Raw genomic sequence first — 7992 nt, forward strand, 5'->3', positions numbered from 1 at the left:
AGACTAAATTGATGTCAGGCATGGAGTAATTTTAACCAATACCTTCAGAAGTCTATAATACCAAATATTGGAAAATTATATGTAGAGTAATCTAAATAATGAGATGTTAAAATTTCCTGGATCCAGGAACTCTTCAATTCATTTTGTTTCTTTCTCTCTTTCAACCTCACTGTGGGAGGCGCCATCTCTGACATCTTTATATATGATGTTCTCATTTCAAAATGCCACTGAACCTTCAAATGAACACTTGCGTATGGTCCTTGAATACAAAAATACTTAAATCAAGATTTTTATATTTTGGTGCAGCCAGCCAGAATGCACAGAGAGAGATGGGAAGGTTTAGCTCAGAATCCTACCCAGGAAGGCAGAAAAGGTCCAGCTAAAAGAAGGGGAGAGGCACTCAGCCAACAAACAGATGCACGTGGAGATGCTGAAGATGGAGGGAAGAGTGCCTTCCCTTAGCCTCCCAAAATCTGGAGCAAACACAAAATCCAAGTTGTAAGGGAAAATTCCTTCTTCGGAGACTAACGACCTCGAAAGATGTTCCAGGAGGACTCAATACCATAAAATGGAGATGGCATGCACCGCCTGTGGCCAGCTCGTGTCTACAGAGAAGAAAGAGGAAGTAGTGGGCCGGGCGCGATGGCTCACGCCTGTAATCCCAGCACTTTGGGAGGCTGAGGCAGGTGGATCACGAGGTCAAGAGATCGAGACCATCCTGGTCAACATGGTGAAACCCCGTCTCTACTAAAAATGCAAAATATTAGCTGGGCATGGTGGCGCGTGCCTGTAATCCCAGCTACTAAGGAGGCTGAGGCAGGAGAATTGCCTGAACCCAGGAGGCGGAGGTTGCGGTGAGCTGAGATCGCGCCATTGCACTCCAGCCTGGGTAACAAGAGCGAAACTCCGTCTCAATAAAAAAAAAAAAAAAAAAAAGAAAGAAAGAAAGAGGAAGTAGTGTACACAGCAATGTGAGGCAGGTGGAGCTCAGTCAGCCCGGCATGAAGACCTGGGAGATCCCTGGCAAGTTTTCTTCACCAGTCTAGTCTCAGAGCAAAGGGAGAAAATAGACACCTGGCATGCGTGTCAAAGAAGAGTTAAGGGGATCCACATGCCTGGATGAGTCCTTGTCCACTGCGTGGGAGGAATGGGGCTAGTGCTTGACCAACGTGATCAAACTCGATTATGAGAGTGACAGATACATTTGCTAGAGTTATGCCTTTTAAGTTTATTTTGTTTTTATTTTCCAGCCGTATTGAGGTGTAATTGACAAATACAATTATATATATTCAAGGTGCATAACATGATATATGGATATAGCATGAGACAATCACCACAACTCACTTAGTTAACACATCCTTCACCTCACATAGTTACCTTTCTGTGTGTGTGGTGGGAGTACTTAGGATCTACTCATTTAGTAAATTTCAAGTGTACAATGCATTATTCTTAGCTGCAGTCACCATGCTGCACAATCACCAGAATTTATTCCTCTTATCATTAATCAACATCTCCTTATTCCCCTTCCTGCCCCCACTAACCCCTAGCAATCAAAATTCTACTCTCTGCTTCTATGAATCCAACTTCTTTAGACTCTACATATAAGTGGGATCAGGTAGTATTTGTCTTTCTCTGCCTGACTTATTTCAGTTGGACAATTTGATTAGACATTTTGGAATGTCTTCCAGGTTCATCCATGTTTTTGCAAATGGCAGGATTTTCTCCTTTTTTATGACTGAGTAATATTCCATGCTGTGTGTATGAGGAGGGTCACGTTTTCTTTATTCATTCACTTGCTGGTGTACACTAGGTTGTTTTGATGTCTTGGCGATTACAAACAGCACTGCATGTCACACCGTTTCATAGATGAGGAAAGAAAAGCTTAGTAGGTGTAACTAACTTGCCGCAATCCTTCAGACAGGGAGTGGCCAAGCCAGAGTGTGAACCTTGATCTAACTAGGTCTGAAGCTCACACCCTCGAGGGAGTCTCCAGGGATCAAGGGAAAGCTCTAGGGTGAGTGGCTGAGCCACACATCCCATTGAAGGAGTAGCCTCTGAATGTTTAGTAGTGAATACACTTTGCCAAAATGGGTCAGATGTTTTGGAAGTTTAAAATTTGGAGACAAATGCGGAAATGTCTGTGTGTGGAGTAAAAGACTCTGGCTGATTTTGGCATCAAGCCCACGTTAGTTTTGATGGGACAGTTCTGCTCCTCCTTATTCTCAGGCAGTAGCCTGCTAGCCTTGCCAGAACTGCAAGGAACCCAACCAGTGAGGGGAGCGCAAGCAGGGCTTTGGGGCTTGGCCAGACCAGAAGCACAGAGTGCAGGCAGGTCCTGTGGGTTGGAAGAGTCACATGAAGAGCAGATTCGATGCACTTTCTGCCTTAAATGTCCCTTTCCTTCGTTCTCTGTTTTTCTTGATTTGGTTTTGTTTTTGGGTGAAGTACTAGAATCTAAGTACTCAACCTTCAAAATTCAGCTCAAATACCACCCCGCCCCCAAATAACCTCTTCATATTCCAAGAGGACAGATTAAAGGCTCCATAGGGCATGGGCCCCCGTGCACGTAACGTTGTGTGGCACCGTGTGCTTGTCTGTCTCCCACTGCTAGCCAACGAGCTTTGAGGGCAGAGACACAACCTAGCACCACGGCTGTTACAGAAGAATTGAGGACAGACAAAGTGCACGTGTGCAGGAAGCCATGGTGTAGGCAGGGGCAGCAGCCTGCAGCCCAGTGCCTGGAGAGAGATGGGCATCCAGACTGCTGGTCACCCATGCAGCCAGTGAAGAGTGAGAGCCCAGCAAAGTGGCCTTTTTGGGAATCAGATATGAATTGGTTCATGGGACAGGGGCCATGTTGGCCAACCAGAGGGCAGGGTTTCTCAGTACCTGAGTCCTTGCCCTGGGCTTGTCTGCATCGCCAGTCTATTGGGAAGTTCTTTCCTGAAATAGCAGCAGTTGAGGGGGGATTGGAGCCTGAAAAATGCAAGTAGTGACCTCACTCCCCACCCCACATTGATCCATTGTCTATTGACTAGAACCAAGACTGGAAACGGAAACGTCTTATTCCCTTCTCAAATCCTCCCAGGCCTCAGCAAAGGGTCAGATAAAGTGAGACCAAGACACAGAGGTAGAAGATAAAAAGGGAGAGAAAGATAGAGATGGGCCAGGCATGGTGGCTCATGTCTATAATCCCACCATTTTGGGAGGCTGAGGTGGGTGGACCACGAAGTCAGGAGATCTAGACCATCCTGGCCAACATGGTGAAACCTTGTCTCTGTTAATAATACACAAATTAGCTGAGTGTGCCTGTAATCCCAGCTACCTGAGGCAGGGGAATCCCCTGAACCAGAGAGTGGGAGGCTGCAGTGAGCCAAGATCGCACCTCTATACTCCAACCTGGCAACAGAGTGAGACTCCATCACACACACAAAAAGACAGAGGTGGTAGACAACAAGACAGTTGTGAAGCGAAGGGAGAATTCCATGCAGGAGAGGGCAGCATTGGAGGGAGATTCACCTAAAATCCACTTGGGAAACCAAACCACAGCCCAACCTCTGCTACCAAGAGGGTCCCACGTGTTCTCCCATGCATGGCAAAATTTAAAAATATATTTTACCCTTTTCTCTGATACTCAATTCTCCGGAGGAATATTTTTGTTTTGCTCTGTTTTGTTGTTGTTGTTATTAAGGGGAAAATGTTCATGGAAGGTTACAAAACACATATAATTTACTCATGGTAATTGCTCACATGTTATTTATGTGCTGTGCTGGCCGTGAGACCAAGAAGAACAACTTGATCAATGCATTAGTCTAATCACAGGGTTCCTGCTCCTAATTTCTTTGTTGGTAATTTTCATACTCCGGCAGCAATGAGTGGAGTCATCTCAATTCACAGATCTCGGGACCCTGGGGAAAAGCTCTTTGGAGCCATTTCTGTCTCCTGGGAAATTTGATATTTATTCAATACAGAGTTTCGAAGCCCTAAAATATGGATTTAACTACTCAAAATAATGCCTTAGAAATTTAGTGGGTCTGTGTGACATTTTTCCTTGTTTAATTAGTAATTTTAGGGGGCTCTGAAATGGATCACAGAACGTTTTTAAGAACAACTTTTGGTCAACTTGAAACTGCGGTTTGGCAGACTTGATGTCTGTCAGGAAGCACACGCAAATGAAACCACTACTCTTTCTTTTCTTCTCAAGTCCATGAAAGTCCTTGGCTTGGCTTTGCCCAGGGTTTGTAACACAGTCTTCTAAGTGAAGTGTTTATGGCAAATCTATTGACAGCTGCGGGAGAAATTTCCTGTAACTTCAGTTTACTTTGACAGGCGGACAGGCAACACCTGCTCTTAGCTGAACCTGCTGACCAGTCTCCATCTCCCCAAAGTTTTGGAAGAGCAGGGAAGATGGTATGAGCAGAACCTCTCTCTTGGATGAGCTCCCGGATTTGTTCTAGTGCCTGGAGAGGCAGGTTGCAGTGTCTCCAACTGCAAAGCAGGTGCAAGGAGACACAGTCCTTCTTTTGAGCGAAGCTCTTCAGAGGGGCCCACAGGTAGGTGAGTCCTCCTCCCCTAACACAATATTACAGACAGTCCAGCCTCCAAGTTTCAAAGGGCGGAGCCAAAGGGCCAAAGAGGAGATGGCAGGCACAGCCTGGGTTGCCTGAGATTTCAGATCTGCAGAGGCAAAGTTGGCAAGTGTTGGGACCACCATTCTTCTACCATCGACACTCACTTAGTAACAGTATCTATCTTTTTGGGGCTGGCACTTCACTTTTAGTGTCTCATATAATCTCAACAACCTGGGAGGTAGATGCATTAAAATTCTTATTTTGCAGATGAGACAACTGAGCCTCTGACAGGTTGAGGAGCACCTGCAAGGCTTCAGACAGGTGGTAAGTATCAGAGAGAGAGAGGGTTTAAAACCAGATTCAGTCTGATCCCGCAGGAGCTCTAATACCTGAACAGGTGAGTCACTGCCACCTTTCAGAAACAGCCAACAGGATGGGCTGAAGTTTCTTAGGCAGTAGGGTGACCGGCTGCCTTGGTCTACCAGGGATTGAGGGGTTCCCAGGACATGAGACTTGCGACGCTAAAACTGGGAAAGTTCTGGACAGACTGGGACAAGCTGGTTACCTAATCTGGAAGTGAGAATAAAACGTCAGCTACTGAGAGTGCTGTGACTTAAAACCGTAAAACCAAAATAAGTGGCAAACCAGTGGCTTGTGGGTAGTATATGAACCTCTGGCAAGTTTCATTTGACCTGCATAGAGTTCCTAAGGCATTTTACACAGATCACGTTTTACACAGGTCACAACATCATGCCAGAGATGTTGCCTAGAAAGTCAGACCTGGGGATTTCAAAAAATAGAAAGATTGGGTCTTGGAAGGCTCCAGTACCAGCAAGGGTGATGGCTCCTTCTGTAATTCTCAGTTCCAGCCTAGCCAAGCTTATTCATTAGGTCATGGGCTTGGCTCTTGTAGACAATCAATGTTTTCTACAAGGAATGTTACCCCGCAGTGGCCAGGAAGCAAATGCCAAAAATCTCCAAAACATTTGATCATACCAAGGATTGCCTAGAATAACTTGCATTCTTTCTGTTTTGCCTTTGAGAGAATGTCATGGAATATCAAGTGGGGGGTGAGGCAGGTGAGCTCGGGGTAGCAAGCTCCCTGACATAGCAAAGGGAAATGCCATATGGGAAGACTTAAAGGTCCCAGATGCCCTCTCTCAAACTAAGATGGCAATATTCCAAATATTCACTGACCCACAAGCATCCTACAGCAGGTGTAAGATCTAGGAGAACTCATCTTATTTCATGTCCAGGAAACAAACATCCCCTCTTGGGTAGTGTCACCAGGCCAGACTTCTGCACAGAGCAGGAGAATTTGACGTCGAGGTACAAAAGCTACAAGAGAAAGCTCACAGCAGGGGGTTAAGCCCCGGAGGGGAAATCCGGAGGCCTGTATTCTACTTAACTGACGATCAGTTTGCAAGTTCTTTCTCTCTAGGCCTGAGTTTCCTTCCAGGTAATGCAGAATTCTTGAAGCTTTTCTAGTTCGTTTTACTTTGCCATCTTTGGTCAGCAGGAGTCTTTCGCATGGTAACAGATGAGTTAAGGTAAGAGCCCCAGACTGCTGGGCTTCCCCCAGCCCTACCCATAACCCCAGAAGAGATTCCATGGAGCGGGGGGGATACAGTTTGAATCACCTGGACTAGACAATTATTATAGCATCTCTTCCAGGTTGAATATTCCAGGGTCCTTGGCAAAACAGGGGACGATCTTGTTAAAAAAAGAATCCCAAACAAATACCCAGGAAGTTTAAAAGACCCCGAAGACTATTCTCGGTGAGAGGCTCAGGGTCTGGGGGAGTACCTTCTAAATTCCCATGGGAAAATGAACACGATCTGCGGCAAGGGCTTGGAAAAAGAAGGTGGTCCCTAAGTTTTATTGTTTGAAATTTGTCACTCAGGGATGTGAACGTATCGCTGACAATTATGTAGCATCTCAGAGCTCAGAAAGCACTTTTGCATTGATTATTCCATTCTTCTTCGTGCCAATTGTGTAAGGTGGACAACATCATGTTCATTTGAGAAATGCAGCCCACAGAGGCTCAAACCCAGCACTTTTAACTCCCAATCTCCCTCTTTTCTCAGCACCATGTAGTAACTCTTTATTAACTAGAATGTCCAATTAACCAGAACATGCCTGTGTCTTAGGGATCATTCCAGACTGATTTTCCTTGTAGGAAATCCCCAGGAAGTCACAGTCTTTCCTGCACCTCCTTTTGTTAGCTGTATGTTTTGTTTAGCGGTCCAGTGAGGCTTGCATTTCAGAGCCTGTGTTGCAAAGCTCGTTGCTGTGGACAAGGTGGTTATGAGCTGGGGCCTGGATCTTCTGCCCCTGCCTGGCAGATCAGGAGCCTCAGTGGCTCCCTCTGAAGTTCTACTGAGTGAGAGCCTGACAGAGATGACAGCCCCAGGTGATTTCTATTCTTCGGGACCAAACCAGGGAAAATCTTCCAGATGTTCTTGCTACTCACCCCGACCTTGTGGTCTTACCCTTCTAGCTGAACAAGAGACAAACAGCTCCTCTCCTCTTGGCTGTGTGCAGCTTAACAAATGCGTATGAAGACCATATAAATAATTCACGTCACTCAAGAGGTGGCGAGCTGAACAAGTCCCTTCTGGTTACATTTATTTAAAGATAAGGTGAAACTAAGTGAGTGATGGCCCAGTTACAGAGGCCAGGGTCCAAAGGGGATTGGGACACTCTAAGTTACACCACCAGAGTGATTTGTGCAGAACTGTGTCAACTTAGAGATCCTGGCACCTTGGGGGAAAAGGAAATGTCTTATCTCTAAGAAAAGTGATACAGGATGAGTGTTTTCCAAGTACGGTCTATAAGCTAGTTCTGCAGAATCAATTTGGCTCTGCCAGGCACCAAGTTTCTGCTTTAAGCTAAGAGGAACTCTGAATTAGTAACCTTGCAAATGTTGTCTTCCCTTGGAAATATCACTGAGGGACTTTTCTAGGCACGGGTTGGCTCCCTGGTGTGGGTTCTTTTGGTGCACACGGTGGAACATTCCAGAAGCACAGTGAACCTTCCAAGGGACTCCAGAGGAATTGGAATCACTGGATGAGAAAAATATTGTTTTGCAACTTAAGTGAGTGCAGCCTCCATGATCAAAACCTGGATTAGAAAAGCCTGTGGTGTGGCCTCAGAACTGGGAGAGGTGGAGAGGAGAGCTTTCTCCTGCTGTGAATGTTCCCACTCATTCCTGTATTGTAGCCACATGCTTTAATTTTTTTCTTCTCCTTTTCCCACAGCACCCCCTAAATATTTCCACGGAAGACTTTTAGAACTCTATAATAAGGAAATTGTATCTCCAGCTGACAATAAAATTTACGAAGCAAAGAATGACTCTGTTACTACTTCCAAACATCTTTGTTTTTGAATGACCAAGAAGCTGAGAACCTTCCAATGCAGT

General features: G+C 45.6%; 1 protein-coding gene across 1 annotated transcript in view; it reads left to right on the plus strand.

Moving 5' to 3' along the window:
• Window positions 1–7992, plus strand: part of LOC144580756 (uncharacterized) — a 73693-nt gene that overhangs the window by 58939 nt on the left and 6762 nt on the right. Inside the window, exon 1 of the mRNA XM_078359586.1 lies at window positions 1–7992. This exon is cut by the window's left edge and continues 58939 nt beyond it; it is cut by the window's right edge and continues 4699 nt beyond it. The gene's annotated coding sequence lies outside the window, so the exon portion shown is untranslated.

This window comes from Callithrix jacchus, chromosome 22, assembly GCF_049354715.1.
Source record: "Callithrix jacchus isolate 240 chromosome 22, calJac240_pri, whole genome shotgun sequence".
Classification (NCBI taxonomy): domain Eukaryota; kingdom Metazoa; phylum Chordata; class Mammalia; order Primates; family Cebidae; genus Callithrix; species Callithrix jacchus.